The sequence below is a fragment of the Schistocerca cancellata genome, chromosome 3, assembly GCF_023864275.1.
Source record: "Schistocerca cancellata isolate TAMUIC-IGC-003103 chromosome 3, iqSchCanc2.1, whole genome shotgun sequence".
In the NCBI taxonomy this organism is placed as follows: Eukaryota; Metazoa; Arthropoda; class Insecta; order Orthoptera; family Acrididae; genus Schistocerca; species Schistocerca cancellata.
The window spans coordinates 78,196,267-78,215,101 of NC_064628.1; positions in this window are offsets into that span (position 1 = coordinate 78,196,267).

The window sequence follows — 18,835 nt, forward strand, 5'->3', positions numbered from 1 at the left end:
TTCAAAGTTCATAATCTCGAGAATTTTTGAATGTTGCATTTAACTGTGAACGGTGCTTTCTGTAAGAGAAAATTATATGAAGGAAAAACTTCCTGTTAAGTGGCATTTAAAGATACGAATAATATAAAAGAATTCTGTGGGTGCTTACCAGTGTCAAGACAGCACTTTCCAACAGAGATGGGAGATCTTACGATTCTTACATCTTTTCTGAATAGCTGCTTTAAAAATTTTCATTGTATCGTGATAAATTAACGAAATTTAAATTTCCATTCCCATCGACTTTGGTCAGTAATAGGTCGATAAACAGGGAAATGCGTTATGGATAGCTCTCTTCATTGTTCAGTAACTTCTGGTAGCAAAACTTCAATAAAATTCTCACACCGTACCATAGTAGAACTTAATATAATCCGGCTGAGTTTCTGACAAAGATGGATTTTTCCTATAAATTGGAAAATGACTGACGATGGAGCGAACATGAAGCTCAAATCATTTGGCCATTGAACAGTGCAGTTGCAATCCTGTTGAAGCCAGCCTACAGAAACTTTAATTTACACTTTTGATTCATTAATAACATGGAAGTACGATATTTCTAATATTTCTGCCCGATAAAACTCTATTGCATAAATTAATTCGATAATTATTCAATAAGCAGGCTATGGCTCAGAAACTTACATCATGCTTCCATACAATGCAAGTACAGATAAAATAGTGAGTAATTCTTCAGAAGAGAAATGAATTACAGAATTTTATTATTAAAAGAGAAATGAAAAATCATACAAACAGCATCTTAGGATGGAAAAGGATGCTATAATTAGAGAACATTTTCAATGCTTTGTGCATGCGAAGTACAAGTGTGCTACATTTATTTTCTTGAATTAACAAGCAATACAATATATTGCTTCCTCGAACGCTAGAAATTGCAGGCAGAAAAAGCACACGCTTTGAGCATTCACTTACATAAATTGTTTGTTTGTTTATAACACTGCTGAACGGACTTACGGAGCTTATACAATCAGATACCAAGTTTGACTTATTACGTACTGTGCCCCTACAGAACAAATCAGTCCTGTCACGGAAAAGCCACATATAACACTACCGTCTGCTACTACTATACCATAACCTCAAAGCTGAAGGCAGTTCGTATAGTGAAATTATTCGTATTCAAGTAATGATAGTATAAAGAAGCAGAGCAGTGTTGCCCTCTGAGAGGAATTTTGTTCCATTGACCGTGTTGTACCCAACGGAGGTGGCTTATTGGAAGTGAAAGTCAGAATTACGTAAATATTCAAACAGTAACAAATAATATTTTACCTGGCTACACTGTTTAAAGAATAAAGAAAACGGTCGCCAGCCTAATTAGGCAAGAGAATGATTAACATTCTTGTTTAAGAAAATAAGTATGAGTAACTTCAACGGACAAACACAACCTATACTTTGCCACACGCGAGTGCAATGAACTCTGACACCTGAATACAGTGTGTTCAGGTTAAGGTTGGAGTTAACAGATCAGAACAAACTACTGGCATAAATATAACAGATAACAATACACACTATTACTTTCATGGATTATTCAAACTGAATGGTCTTTATAACATTACTATTAATATTCACTGTAGAATCATAAGTTGGACATAGGTTCAGTATTACCTTTCAAACATTTTCCTAGCTGACATAAAATTGTAAATGTAGTTCATTGCAAAATTATGAACTGGCCATAGGTTAAGTCTCTCTCAGCTAAATACTTTTCTATTTAGAATGAAAGTTAAATCGGATTCACTAACAGGTTACTTCTCACTGGTTTTTTTTTTAATAAAGAAATTATTGTTTTCAGAAATAGTGGTCTTTCTATTAATTGTTATTTATCATGAGCAAAAAGGATAACCTGTGGATCCTATTACACTATCAATACACTTTCAATACCCAAAAGAAACAAGTGCTTAGCAAGCATGAGTATATAACTCTCCACAACTGCAGTTTGCCACTTTTACTACAGCCGGACACAAAATTATCATATTTGTAAGATACTGACTCACCTTCTGCGATTTACAACAGGCAGCAATGTGATCATTCAGCAGTTTTAATAGGAAAATTATTTTCAGCAAGCATCATTTACTTTAACTCACTCTCTTGCAACATTAACTTTAACTTTCTTTTTACTATGTTCAAGAGGCATTAATTAGCAAAACACTGGGCTTTAATGTTCTTTCAGTAAGGACACACGGTAATCACTTTAGTTCAAATGGAGAGGAACCTGAGAGGTGTTATGATAAGGAAAAAAATCAAGGTAGGTACATACAATCCTGGAAATTGAAATAAAAACACCGTGAATTCATTGTCCCAGGAAGGGGAAACTTTATTGACACATTCCTGGGGTCAGATACATCACATGATCACACTGACAGAACCACAGGAACATAGACACAGGCAACAGAGTATGCACAATGTCGGCACTAGTACAGTGTATATCCACCTTTCGCAGCAATGCAGGCTGCTATTCCCCCTTGGAGACGATCGTAGAGATGCTGGATGTAGTCCTGTGGAACGGCTTGCCATGCCATTTCCACCTGGCGCCTCAGTTGGACCAGCGTTCGTGCTGGACGTGCAGACCGCGTGAGACGACGCTTCATCCAGTCCCAAACATGCTCAATGGGGGACAGATCCGGAGATCTTGCTGGCCAGGGTAGTTGACTTACACCTTCTAGAGCACGTTGGGTGGCACGGGATACATGCGGACGTGCATTGTCCTGTTGGAACAGCAAGTTCCCTTGCCGGTCTAGGAATGGTAGAACGATGGGTTCGATGACGGTTTGGATGTACCGTGCACTATTCAGTGTCCCCTCGACGATCACCAGTGGTGTACGGCCAGTGTAGGAGATCGCTCCCCACACCATGATGCCGGGTGTTGGCCCTGTGTGCCTCGGTCGTATGCAGTCCTGATTGTGGCGCTCACCTGCACGGCGCCAAACACGCATACGACCATCATTGGCACCAAGGCAGAAGCGACTCTCATCGCTGAAGACGACACGTCTCCATTCGTCCCTCCATTCACGCCTGTCGCGACACCACTGGAGGCGGGCTGCACGATGTTGGGGCGTGAGCGGAAGACGGCCTAACGGTGTGCGGGACCGTAGCCCAGCTTCATGGAGACGGTTGCGAATGGTCCTCGCCGATACCCCAGGAGCAACAGTGTCCCTAATTTGCTGGGAAGTGGCGGTGCGGTCCCCTACGGCACTGCGTACGATCCTACGGTCTTGGCGTGCATCCGTGCGTCGCTGCGGTCCGGTCCCAGGTCGACGGGCACGTGCACCTTCCGCCGACCACTGGCGACAACATCGATGTACTGTGGAGACCTCACGCCCCACGTGTTGAGCAATTCGGCGGTACGTCCACCCGGCCTCCCGCATGCCCACTATACGCCCTCGCTCAAAGTCCGTCAACTGCACATACGGTTCACGTCCACGCTGTCGCGGCATGCTACCAGTGTTAAAGACTGCGATGGAGCTCCGTATGCCACGGCAAACTGGCTGACACTGACGGCGGCGGTGCACAAATGCTGCACAGCTAGCGCCATTCGACGGCCAACACCGCGGTTCCTGGTGTGTCCGCTGTGCCGTGCGTGTGATCATTGCTTGTACAGCCCTCTCGCAGTGTCCGGAGCAAGTATGGTGGGTCTGACACACCGGTGTCAATGTGTTCTTTTTTCCATTTCCAGGAGTGTATATCTTCCGTGTAATTAATATAAAACAAACTGAATAGGGCAAGCGAATAGAAAAAATTTTAAGTGGTTGTATGACAGTAACTAATACATGATAGAAAATTCCTTTTTGAAAGACGTCCACTTATTCAGTAGCACCAGATCCCTAAAGCATTCAGATAGCACATATTTTCAAATGGAAACGTACAATTCGTGCACGCTTTGACTAACATCAGTATTTAAAACTTATTCCCGCAAAGGAACGAAAATTGTTTCTGTTTATTGTCCATGAATCGTAAATTTTTCTTTACAAGTGGTTCCAAAGACACTCTTGACCATTTACAACACATACCTAACTACATATATTTCTTTTTAATTTTATATTTCTCACGTGCATGGCCACGTCAGAATTTGTATTTAAAACATTGACCTGACATTTACAGATAAAAGTACTTGTCTTTTCATATCAGTTCGACAGATATGTTGAAAAAAGGTAACGCCGTATACGTGCAGAAAAAAATGCCCCTAAAGGGGCGGAAGAAAACTGCCTTAACTAATTATAGTTAGGTACACATTAGATAATCCATAGTATCATGATATTTAATCACTTTATTATTAAGTAAACAAATTTGAATAATCTGTAATGACAAATGATGAAGATCTTTAGCCTTATTCTGTACAGAATATAAAAGTATTTGCACATATACATACACAAATGAAGTAAGTTAGTGGATATTCTTAAAACTAAAAAAGCTTTGTTAATTTTTGATTGGATAAATGGTTGTATGGACACAAAAAATCTGTTTATTACATTCTATCATAACTTTGCAGTACATCAGAATATTTGATTATACACTGCGTATGACATATTTTATTAGCAGTTTCCTTCACTCACTGTTTTGCATCTACTGTGCACATATAAAATCTAAAAAAAATGCCCCACCTTGAAAGAGTTATCCGAGTGGCACGGACATCGGAAGATATGATGCACATGTAAAGACAAACAAATGACTAGAAATTTCAAAAAAATTTAATGATTTATTCAATAGAAAGAGCTTCACAAATTGAGCAAGTAAGTTACGCGTTGGTCCAACTCTGGCCCTTGTGCAAGCAGTTATTCAGCTTGCCATTGATTGATGGAGATGGTGGGTGTCCTCCTGAGGGATATAGTACCAAATTCTGCCCAACTGGCGCATTAGATCACCAAAATTCCGAAATGATTGGAGTTTCACTGCCGTACGATAAGTACAACCCAAACTGGACCTCCTTGAGTATATGTATTTAATTATAGCCACCTGGTACTTCATAACGCATAACAGCCTCATCTGCAAATAGACTGGGAATGCTATTCGTTGTGTACCAAGCAATAGGTAACAAATACTGCGAGAATCCAGCACAACAAAGGCACACACACTCGCCCAGCATGTCTCTGTAGCGTGCAGCAGCATCCAGACGGCACTCAGAGACGCTTACCTCTTTCTGCCTCCTCGCCTTTTCTTCCAGCGCGTGGTATACGTCCGCCGATAGTGTGGACAGTCAAAGGGCACGCCGTCAACCGCGGACTACATTGCTCCCGTCTCGTACTCGCGGACCTGGACATCCTTCCGCCTACAGGCACCGAGACACGACAAGCCACGGTCCCCAGTCAGTCACTCACAACCAGGTTAGACAGTTTAGTTCGGCGCCTACAACCTGTTCAGTACCGAAGCAACTGAACGCTGCTTTCCGACTTAGCAGTCTGCATTTCTGGAGAACTGGGATCAGTAGCGGTCTGCGTAATCACATTCAGTCACAAGAACATCTTCATAGACTGCCAAGAGACAGCAAAGTTATTTAGATACCGTGGTATTAAATTTGGGTCATCAAGTGCCACGCATCAATTTGTACCAAAGGTAAGTACCATTCTGTAACTCACTCTTAATAAACGTTATATCTTATTATGTTGCCACATTACTGTTTTAGTGTGCCCTATCAAACAAGTATTAAATAGCAAGCATGCAATAACTGTCTTAACTGAAGTGTAGCAGTTCTCTTGCTACTATAGATCTTTGGGAGAATTAATAGTAGCATTTAGTTTCTACATTCTCAAAACTGTTAATATTGTCTACCATGTCATTAGTATACAACGTAAACACCAAGGGCTCCAACGCACGTCCCACGGGCGTGACTGATGTTACCTCTGCATCTGTCGGTGACTCTCCAAGCTCCAAAGGAGATAACACGCTGCTTTCTCTGTAGCAAAAATCCTCAGTGGGTCATGAAATGTGTTGGACACTCCATATGATCGAAGTAGGCGATAGTGTGGCACTGAGTGAAATACTTTTTAAGTCAAGAAATATTCTATCTACCTGACTGCAGTTGATTATGGATTTCTACAAGTTGTTTCACAATTCATATTACACACTTGAAAGTGAATTGTGAAACAACAACAACAACACACTTCCCCCCCCCCCCTGAACCATGGACCTTGCCGTTGGTGGGGAGGCTTGCGTGCCTGAACGATACAAATAGCCGTACCGTAGGTGCAACCACAACGGAGGGGTATCTGTTGAGAGGCCAGACAAACGTGTGGTTCCTGAAGAGGGGCAGCAGCCTGTTCAGTAGTTGCAGGGGCAACAGTCTGGATGACTGACTGATCTGGCCTTGCAACACTGACCAAAAAGGCCTTGCTGTTCTGGTACTGCGAACGGCTGAAAGCAAGGGGAAACTACAGCCGTAATTTTTCCCGAGGGCATGCAGCTTTACTGTATGATTAAATGATGAGGACGTTCTTATCAGGAGAAAGAAAACTGGTGTTCTACGGATCGGAGCGTGGAATGTCAGATCCCTTAATCAGGCAGGCAGATTAGAAAATTTAAAAAGGGAAATGGATAGGTTAAAGTTAGATATAGTGGGAATTAGTGAAGTTCGGTGGCAGGAGGAACAAGACTTTTGATCAGGTGAATACAGGGTTATAAATACAAAATCAAATAGGGGTAATGCAGGAGTAGATTTAATAATGAAAAAAAATAGGAGTGCGGGTAAGCTACTACAAACAGCATAGTGAACGCATTATTGTGGCCAAGATAGACACGAAGCCCACGCCTACTACAGTAGTACAAGTTTATATGCCAACTAGCTCTGCAGATGATTAATGAAATGTATGATGAGATAAAATAAATTATTCAGGTAGTGAAGGGAGACGGAAATTTAATAGTCATGGGTGACTGGAATTCGTCAGTAGGAAAAGGGAGAGAAGGAAACATAGTAGGTGAATATGGATTGGGGCTAAGAAATGAAAGAGGAAGCCGCCTGGTAGTATTTTGCGCAGAGCATAACTTAATCATAGCTAATACTAGGTTTAAGAATCATCAAAGAAGGTTGTATACATGGAAGAACCCTGGAGATACTAAAAGGTATCAGATAGCTTATATAATGGTAAAACAGAGATTTAGGAACCAGGTTTTAAATTGTAAGACATTGTCAGGGGCAGACGTGGACTCTGACCACAATCTATTGGTTATGACCTGTACACTAAAACTGAAGAAACTGCAAAAAGGTGGGAATTTAAGGAGATGGGACCTGGATAAACTCAAAGAACCAGAGATGGTACAGAGTTTCAGGGAGAGCATAAGGGAACAATTGACAGGAATGGGGGAAAGAAATACAGTAGAAGAAGAATGGGTAGCTTCGTGGGATGAAATAGTGAAGGCAGCAGAGGATCAAATAGCTAAAAAGACGAGGGCTAGTAGAAAACCTTGGGTAACAGAAGAAATATTGAATTTAATTGATGAAAGGAGAAAATATAAAAATGCAGTAAATGAACCAGGCAAAAAGGAACATAAACGTCTCAAAAATGAGATCGACAGGAAGTGCAAAATGGCTAAGCAGGGATGGCTAGAGGACAAATGTAAGGATGTACAGGCTTATCTCACTAGGGGTAAGATAGACACTGCCTACAGGAAAATTAAAGAGACCTTTGGAGAAAGGAGAACCATTTGCATGAATATCAAGAGCTCAGATGGAAACCCAGTTCTAAGCAAAGAAGGGAAAGCAGAAAGGTGGAACGAGTATATAGAGGGTCTATACAAGGGCTATGTACTTGAGGACAATATTATGGAAATGGAAGAGGATGTAGATGAAGATGAAATGGGAGATACGATACTGTGTGAAGAGTTTAACAGAGCACTGAAAGACCTGATTCGAAACAAGGCCCCCGGAATAGACAACATTCCATTAGAACTACTGACAACCTTGGGAGATCCAGTCCTGACAAAACTCTACCATCTGGTGAGCAAGATGTATGAGACAGGCGAAATACCCCCAGACTTCAAGAAGAATATAATAATCCCAATCCCAAAGACAGCAGGTGTTGACAGATGTGAAAATTACCGAACTATCAGTTTAATAAGTCACAGCTGCAAAATACTAACGCGGATTCCTTACAGACGAATGGAAAAACTGATAGAAGCCGACCTCGGGGAAGATCAGTTTGGATTCCGTAGAAATGTTGGAACACGTGAGGCAATACTGACCCTACGACTTATCTTAGAAGAAAGATTAAGGAAAGGAAAACCTACGTTTCTAGCATTTGTAGACTTAGAGAAAGCTTTTGACAATGTTGATTGGAATACTCTCTTTCAAATTCTGAAGGTGGCAGGGTTAAAATACAGAGAGCGAAAGGCTATTTACAATTTGTACAGAAAGCAGATGGCAGTTATAAGAGTCGAGGGGTATGAAAGGAAGCAGTGGTTGGGAAGGGAGTGAGACTGGGTTGTAGCCTATCCCCGATGTTATTCAATCTCTATATTGAGCAAGCAATAAAGGAAACAAAAGAAAAGTTCGGAGAAGGTATTAAAAAACATGGAGAAGTAATAAAAACTTTGAGGTTCGCCGATGACATTGTAATTCTGTCAGAGACAGCAAAGGACTAGGAAGAGCAGTTGAACGAAATGGACAGTGTCTTGAAAGGAGGGTATAAGATGAACATCAACAAAAGCAAAACGAGGATAATGGAATGTAGTCGAATTAAGTCGGGTGATGCTGAGGGAATTAGATTAGGAAATGACACACCTAAAGTAGTAAAGGAGTTTTGCTATTTGGGGAGCAAAATAACTGATGATGGTCGAAGTAGAGAGGATATAAAATGTAGACTGGCAATGGCAACGAAAGCGTTTCTTAAGAAGAGAAATTTGTTAACATCGAGTATTGATTTAAGTGTCAGGAAGTCGTTTCTGAAAGTATTTGAATGGAGTGTAGCCATGTATGGAAGTGAGACGTGGACGATAAATAGCTTAGACAAGAAGAGAATAGAAGCTTTCGAAATGTGGTGCTACAGAAGAATGCTGAAGATTAGATGGGTTGATCACATAACTAATGAGGAGGTATTGAGTAGAATTGGGGAGAAGAGGAGCTTGTGACACAACTTGACTAGAAGAAGGGATCACCAATTTAGTATTGGAGGGCAGCGTGGAGGGTAATAATCAAAAAGGGAGACCAAGAGATGAATAACCCTAAAGAGATTCAGAAGGATGTAGGTTGCAGTAGGTACTGGGAGATGAAGAAGCTTGCACAGGATAGAGTAGCATGTAAAGCTGCATCAAACTAGTCTCAGAACTGAAGACCACAACAACAACAACATTACACACTTCTAGAGGTTGCAGTGGGGACGTAGTAGATCAAGTTTTACACAGGAATCCATGTCCGGAAATCTCATCCAACGATGTTACAGAGCGTCAAAGCTATAGGCGCCGGCGTTTGTAAATGTGTGCAACATACAGGGTGATTCCGTGATGACGTTACAAATTTTCATGGATGATAGAGGAAGACAAATGTATCAATATGGGGTAAGGTTCCCTGTACCGAAAACGAACGAGTCGAAAGTTATAACCGGAAAACGTTCTGATATCTCTGACAGTGGAATAAATGTACTGGTACTGTAGTTCCTAATGTTGTAGGGTAGGGAACTTTGAATGGTGGTGGTATGGACCAAAACAAGAGAAAATGTCAACTAAACGTGGGCTCGAAAACGTATACCTCAAGAGTTATGAGCACTTGTTCAATAGAGGAGACCTGTTGCACTCTAGCGAAAATGAACAAGGGCTCATAGCTTCTCAGGTATGCATTTTAGAGCCCATTTTTACCGGAAATTTTTTTCTTGTTTTGCTCCGTAGTACCACCTTTGAAAGTTGCATACCTTACATTCTTAGCAACAACAGCACCGGTACATGTATTCTACTGTCAGTGGTATCAGAACGGTTTTCGCTTGTGGATTTCGACTGGTTCGTTTCCGAACTAGGAACCCTTACCTCAAATTGACACGTTTATCCGTATCCCTCATCCCTGAAAGTTTGTAACATCATCACGGAATCATCCTGTATATTATATACATTTACTGGTGCCTGTGCTGTAACTATGACGCTCTGCAGCTTCTTTGGACGACCTTTGCAGACATGAGTGCCTACGTAAAACTTGATCTACGAAGTACCCTCCACAATTTTTTTTCTAGACATGTGTACCATGAATTGTGAAACATCCTGCAGGTATCATGAGAGAATTTTGTGCATATTCTCCTACATGTCATGGACTGCGTGTAGCGAACTTTTTCAAATATTAATTTCAATGAAAAGATTACAAACAATACATTAATATTCACGAAAATTTAGTTAACACTTTGATTCGCGACACATACGGAATGTGAAGTGTACCGACCAATTTTTTCATTGTATTAATGTTAAGTTGCATCCTATAACTTCCGCTCCACCCGACCAGCACACAACAGGGAGTTCAATGGAAAAATACTGAAGCTGTCGGAGCCCACAACGAATTACACATTCAGCTGCCAAACTACACGCCGTGCTCGACAGCCACAACACGAGAAGGAAAATACACCGCCTGAATTTACGTCAATGGCCAGGGCAGGTAACCGGAACGTTAACGGCCACAAGACGGAAAATTCCGTTGGTGCACTTCAATTCAAAATAATCAAGTTAAATTCCACAGGAGGGCGGCTAGAATTTCGCCAACTTGAAAACACACGTTGTTGCTCGCGGGAATGTTGCCCGCACACGTCACAGCTGGAAACTATAGCGCGAGGCCAGAGATAGTACAAGGGTGCGAATATCTATACACGCTGCTGCTGAGACTCGCGGAGAGAGAGGATACAGCATAATCGCGATAACTGTGGGCCACTAATCACAGAATAGCAACCAAGGTTTAATGCAAAGCATAACAGCCAGCCAAGGCTCAAGTGTATATGCCAATCCGCAGCTTATAGGCTGTCAGTTACACATGGTGCTTTTTCACTACCAACTTCAATACAATGCAGATATGGATATTTTTGCTCATCTGAGAAAGAAACCATATAAGAATCGAGCCGAGGTAGGAAAATTACAATATCTGTGCATAACATCCTACGAAGGATGGACAAATTAAATTTTTCTGTTTACCGCCACATTTACCTATGGTTGGAGGTAAATCTTCATCCGTAGATGCTTCGGTTCAAGTGCTGAGTAGAATGGACAACCAAATTTATATCTTCCAATTGTAAGGAGTGTGTCAGAACTCTCAATTACATAGAAAACAATATACAGGGTGTTTCAAAAATGACCGGTATATTTGAAACGGCAATAAAAACTAAACGAGCAGCGATAGAAATACACCGTTTGTTGCAATATGCTTGGGATAACAGTACATTTTCAGGCAGACAAACTTTCGAAATTACAGTAGTTACAATTTTCAACAACAGATGGCGCTGCGGTCTGGGAAACTCTATAGTACGATATTTTCCACATATCCACCATGCGTAGTAATAATATGGCGTAGTCTCTGAATGAAATTACCTAAAAACCTTTGACAACGAGTCTGGCGGAATGGCTTCACATGCACATGAGATGTACTGCTTCAGCTGTTCAATTGTTTCTGTATTCTGGCGGTACACCTGGTCTTTCAAGTGTCCCCACAGAAAGAAGTCACAGGGGTTCATGTCTGGCGAATAGGGAGGCCAATCCACGCCGCCTCCTGTATGTTTCGGATAGCCCAAAGCAATCACACGATCATCGAAATATTCATTCAGGAAATTAAAGACGTCGGCCGTGCGATGTGGCCGGGCACCATCTTGCATAAACCACGAGGTGTTCGCAGTGTCGTCTAAGGCAGTTTGTACCGCCACAAATTCACGAAGAATGTCCAGATAGCGTGATGCAGTAATCGTTTCGGATCTGAAAAATGGGCCAATGATTCCTTTGGAAGAAATGGCGACCCAGACCAGTACTTTTTGAGGATGCAGGGACGATGGGACTGCAACATGGGGCTTTTCGGTTCCCCATATGCGCCAGTTCTGTTTATTGACGAAGCCGTCCAGATAAAAATAAGCGTCGTCAGTAAACCAAATGCTGCCCACATGCATATCGCCGTCATCAATCCTGTGCACTATATCGTTAGCGAATGTCTCTCGTGCAGCAATGGTAGCGGCGCTGAGGGGTTGCCGCGTTTGAATTTTGTATGGATAGAGGTGTAAACTCTGGCACATGAGACGATACGTGGACGTTGGCGTCATTTGGACCGCAGCTGCAACACGGCGAACGGAAACCCGAGGCCGCTGTTGCATCACCTGCTGCACTAGCTGCGCTTTGCCGTCTGTGGTTGCCGTACGCGGTCGCCCTACCTTTCCAGCACGTTCATCCGTCACGTTCCCAGTCCGTTAAAATTTTTCAAACAGATCCTTTATTGTATCGCTTTTCGGTCCTTTGGTTACATTAAACCTCCGTTGAAAACTTCGTCTTGTTGCAACAAGACTGTGTTCTAGGCGGTGGAATTCCAACACCAGAAAAATCCTCTGTTCTAAGGAATAAACCATGTTTTCTACAGCACACTTGCACGTTGTGAACAGCACACGCTTACAGCAGAAAGACGACGTACAGAATGGCGCACCCACAGACTGCGTTGTCTTCTATATCTTTCACATCACTTGCAGCGCCATCTGTTGTTGAAAATTGTAACTACTGTAATTTCGAAAGTTTGTCCGCCTGAAAATTTACTGTTGTCCCAAGCATATTGCAACAAACGATGTATTTCTATCGCTGCTCGTTTAGTTTTTATTGCCGTTTCAAATATACCGGTCATTTTTTAAACACCCTGTAGACAACTTAACGCTGTTCTTTGTATTGTGTATGCACTCAATTATCGATAGGTACAATCTGAGGGCGAAAGATGGGAGCGTGATTCCAAGCATTGTTGTGAGATGAGGTCTGTCTGCGAGAGTGGAAGTGGTGGTGTCGGTCTAGAGCTCGGAGACCGAAGATGTGTTATGCTGCCCGCACGTCGGTGGTGGCAGATCTTACCACATACAAGGCCTGATTTCATTTATGTAGCCAGGAGAGATTTAGAAGGCTTAACTACGCTTGAAGATGGAATTCAAAGTAAAATTCGCAAGCATAGCGCAAAAGCAATTGCAGCGTTAGGCTCGTGATAGTCAGTTTGCAATAATCCCATGTTTTGCTTGTCAGTTAAAGAAGCCTCCTAATCCTCAAAATAATAATTATTATTCTCCACATCTAAATAATATGCTGTGGCAATTAAATGTTAATTTAATTTTGAAACTGAAATAACATGTTAATGTGGCACTCAGCCATGATTGATACCTATGTCATTGTCATTACCATTGTCTAATATTTCTGAAGTTTTAAACAGACTTAAATTATGAAACCCCTTCTCACAAGTTATTTAGTAGCTAACAGGACCCAAGCAAACTCCTTTTTATTAAATTCATTCCTTGTAACAATAAACTTTAGCCGCTGCTGCGGTGAATGCAAAACTTAGGGCAAAAACAGAGACACTGACACACCACAACATATCATGTACTGTAATCAAGTGGTTCAAATGGCTGTGAGTACTATGGGACTTAACATCTGAAGTCATTAGTCCCATAGAACTTAGAACTACTTAAACCTAACTAACCTAAGGACATCACACACATCCATGCCCGAGGCAGGATTCGAACCTGCGACCGTAGCGGTTGCGCGGTTCCAGACTGAAGCGCCTAGAACCGCTCAGCCACACCGGCCGGCAGCTGATAAGGAATACGTCGCTCTAATTTTGCGTAAGGATAATATATTTTAAACAAACCAGAGGGACTGGGTATTGTGAAAGACAAGGTCAGTGTAGTGAACCAGCCATTTTTGTCAGAAACGCGCAGAGTAGGAAGTATATTGCGGCAGAGCCAGCCATAAGCGAGTGCAAATGCTGAGCTTTACAAAGTACGGGACAGTCGTCTCGGTGCTGCGAGGCGAGCCAGACTGCTGAGATGTGGAAACAGTTGATACATCGGTACCGAAGTGGAAGAGGGTACAAACCTTTCCACACTGGTAGCCGCGTTTAGCTTAATGCCGCAAGGCACAGCAAGGCCCCACCGAGTGAAGCCCGAAAGCGTGTAAACAACTAGATACACTCCTGGAAATTGAAATAAGAACACCGTGAATTCATTGTCCCAGGAAGGGGAAACTTTATTGACACATTCCTGGGGTCAGATACATCACATGATCACACTGACAGAACCACAGGCACATAGACACAGGCAACAGAGCATGCACAATGTCGGCACTAGTACAGTGTATATCCACCTTTCGCAGCAATGCAGGCTGCTATTCTCCCATGGAGACGATCGTAGAGATGCTGGATGTAGTCCTGTGGAACGGCTTGCCATGCCATTTCCACCTGGCGCCTCAGTTGGACCAGCGTTCGTGCTGGACGTGCAGACCGCGTGAGACGACGCTTCATCCAGTCCCAAACATGCTCAATGGGGGACAGATCCGGAGATCTTGCTGGCCAGGGTAGTTGACTTACACCTTCTAGAGCACGTTGGGTGGCACGGGATACATGCGGACGTGCATTGTCCTGTTGGAACAGCAAGTTCCCTTGCCGGTCTAGGAATGGTAGAACGATGGGTTCGATGACGGTTTGGATGTACCGTGCACTATTCAGTGTCCCCTCGACGATCACCAGTGGTGTACGGCCAGTGTAGGAGATCGCTCCCCACACCATGATGCCGGGTGTTGGCCCTGTGTGCCTCGGTCGTATGCAGTCCTGATTGTGGCGCTCACCTGCACGGCGCCAAACACGCATACGACCATCATTGGCACCAAGGCAGAAGCGACTCTCATCGCTGAAGACGACACGTCTCCATTCGTCCCTCCATTCACGCCTGTCGCGACACCACTGGAGGCGGGGCGTGAGCGGAAGACGGCCTAACGGTGTGCGGGACCGTAGCCCAGCTTCATGGAGACGGTTGCGAATGGTCCTCGCCGATACCCCAGGAGCAACAGTGTCCCTAATTTGCTGGGAAGTGGCGGTGCGGTCCCCTACGGCACTGCGTAGGATCCTACGGTCTTGGCGTGCATCCGTGCGTCGCTGCGGTCCGGTCCCAGGTCGACGGGCACGTGCACCTTCCGCCGACCACTGGCGACAACATCGATGTACTGTGGAGACCTCACGCCCTACGTGTTAAGCAATTCGGCGGTACGTCCACCCGGCCTCCCGCATGCCCACTATACGCCCTCGCTCAAAGTCCGTCAACTGCACATACGGTTCACGTCCACGCTGTCGCGGCATGCTACCAGTGTTAAAGACTGCGATGGAGCTCCGTATGCCACGGCAAACTGGCTGACACTGACGGCGGCGGTGCACAAATGCTGCGCAGCTAGCGCCATTCGACGGCCAACACCGCGGTTCCTGGTGTGTCCGCTGTGCCGTGCGTGTGATCATTGCTTGTACAGCCCTCTCGCAGTGTCCGGAGCAAGTATGGTGTGTCTGACACACCGGTGTCAATGTGTTCTTTTTTCCATTTCCAGGAGTGTATTTTGTACTAAAGTCACTTGTATTAGTGTCGCAGCTCTACTACCACAGGGCTGTGACGAATGAGATGCCATCCAGAATGCTGTTCGTGGACCGCAGTTCGACTCAGCGACAGGGCAACCCACCCAGAAACCACGGGAGCTGGAGGCGCCATCACATGGTCCAGCACCGTCCCTGGGAAGCAGTTTTCCCTGCCATCAACACGGGAAGGTGGGTCACGGGCATTACGTCACTTGCCAACCGCCTGCTGGACAGTAATAGTGGTGTGAGCATGGAGGTAGAATAAGGGGAGATGGCGCTACAGACTGACGCTAGTCCGCCGCTCGTGGTCTCGCGGTAGCGTTCTCGCTTCCCGAGCACGGGGTCCCGGGTTCGATTCCCGGCGGGGTCAGGGATTTTCACCTGCCTCGAGATGACTGGGTGTTTGTGTTGTCCTCATCGTTTCATCATCATCCAGGAAAGTGGCGAAATTGGACTGAGCAAAGGTTGGGACACTGTACGGGCGCTGATAACCACGCAGTTGAGCGCCCCACAAACCAAACATCATCATCTCTCAGACTGACGCTATCGTTGTTTTGAAGCCGGTGGGCGGGGCCGGCCACCATTTTGGATCCCCTCAAAACATTAATAGACGAGTGTTTACGATTGCTTCTTCGTCGTTATTTCTGTCGTGTGCGCGCTATATTTGTTTTATATAGTAAATGTTACACTGTTTTAGTGAACAACACAACATAAGGAACGCAACTTCAAACGTTTTTCTGGTCTTAAATGCTCATTCGACATAGTAATACGACACGAAAATATGACGCTGCTGGCCTCAGTACTGTAATTCCTTTTTGTTTATACACTTCGAATAACCGAGAAGACAAGTATAAGCTATGAAAAGCGTGCTTTCGTAATGTATTTCTATTCACTTTCATTGTGTTTGTGTCGATAATTGATAAAGCCAGAACTCCAAAAGCAATGATTGATAGTTTAGACGCACCGATTTGTATTCGTTGCATTTTCAAGTCAAATGCAAATTTTAAATGTTCAAGTTTGCAAGAAAGTTACCTTATTTCCTTCGATGTCCCATAGATGTATGCAGGGATGATATAAACAAGCCAGCTGTCATGTCAAAATGGTTCAAATGGCTCTGAGCACTGTGGGACTTTACTTCTGAGGTCATCAGTCCCCTAGAACTTAGAACTACTTAAATCTAACCAACCTAAGGACATCACACACATCCATGCCCGAGGTAGGATTGGAACCTGCGACCGTAGCGGTCACGCGGTTCCAGACTGTAGCGCATAGAACGCCTCGGCCACTCGGGAGGTTAGCTGCCATGTCAACAAAGTGGAAGATTCGTTAAATTACGAAGGAAAAGAACTGAATTTAAGATTGTCAGGCCCATTGTAGTTTACACATCTGCTTTGTTTTTAAATTGTGCCTACCAAGTGACATTCATTGTGGCAAATAACAGCAATTTACAGAGTAACACGACAACGCAGTGATTAATGTAATGATCTAAACAGCCTGGATTTAGATAAAGAACTTTACTTTATCAAATATGTAACCCTTCAAGCATTTATAATTTAACCACTGTAACAGGTGTTCCACACATCATTTTACTGAAGATTTAATTAAGTACATGTACTTACATTACTTTTATATTAAATTATTGCATTTTAAAACATTGGTTCCCATTTCCAGGATAACCAAACACTGAAAATCAAGTGTATTGCTCACTTCCGGAGAGATTTTCGCGTTGGATTGATAGGAAATCTAAAGTCAAATCACAGAAATAAAGCCATACTGTAAAACTTTACAGTGCATGAGAATTTCAAGTATATATAAGAAAATAGCGCTTAAATAAGTCCACTTACGAATGAAATGTGATTTGTTTAAATTTTAGACTATAGTCAGAACGATTAGAACACCCGTAAGCGACGCAAGCCGGTATTTTTTATCAAAACACTTCATGACTACATGGAATCAAACCACCAGAAGCGAATGTTTTGGGGTAGCTAACATGGCGAATCTTCACTTGGGTCGGCTTCAAGTTCGTGACGTCATGACAACTCCTCTTATTTTTACCTCCATGGGTGTGAGCCACAGCACAGCACTCGCGGCCGTAGCTAGGAAGCTGCCGGAAGGAGTTGTCGCTGACGAAGGCACTAGCGTCATGTGCCTCCATTCTGCTGACGCCGGACTCTGTCTGTATTGCTGGATGACAAAGCACGGGAGGGATCCGGATGCCTCAGCTATGCCACTGCTGCCTGTGTACAACCCTGGCAAGTGGCCCTAATAAAGATACTCGGGATTTTTTGGGTGTTTGCGTGGCACAGGAAAGGGTTCTCCTGCATACACTCTATCTCAGATCACTTCCCAGTAGATCACCTTTAATAAAACTAATGTACAAAACGTGCTAAACAATTAAGTTAATTTTACATAAGTAGTGTCATAGCTCTGAAATCCTCCACAGATACATGAATGATATTATTAGCATGAGTAACTCCTTTAATTGGTTGGTTGGTTGTGGTCTTCAGTCCTGAGACTAGTTTGATGCAGCTCTCCATGCTACTCTATCCTCTGCAAGCTTCTTCATCTCCCAGTACGTACTTCAGCCTACATCCTTCTGAATCTGCTTAGTGTATTCATCTCTTGGTCTCCCTCTTCGATTTTTACCCTCCACGCTGCCCTCCAATAATAAATTGGTGATTTCTCGATGTCTCAGAACATGTCCTACCAACCGATCCCTTCTTCTAGTCAAGTTGTGCCACAAGCTCCTCTTCTCCCCAATTCTATTCAGTACCTCCTCAACTGTTATGTGATTTGCCCATCTAATCTTCAGCATTCTTCTGTAGCACCACATTTCGAAAGCTTCTATTCTCCTCTTGTCCATACTATTTATCGTCCACGTTTCACCTCCATACATGGCTACACTCCATACAAATACTTTCAGAAACGACTTCCTGACATTTAAATCTATACTCGATATTAACAAATTTTTCTTCTTCAGAAACGCTTCCCTTGCCATTGCCAGTCTACATTTTATATCCTCTCGACCATCGACAGTTATTTTGCTCCCCAAATAGCAAAACACCTTTACTACTTTAAGTGTCTCATTTCCTAATCTAATTCCCTCAGCATCACCCGATTTAATTCGACTACATTCCATTATCCTCGTTTTGCTTGTGTTGATATTCATCTTATACCCTACTTTCAAGACACTATCCATTCCATTCAACTGCTCTTCCTAGTCCTTTGCTGTCTCTGACAGAATTACAATGTCATCGGCGAACCTCAAAGTTTTTATTTCTTCTCCATGGA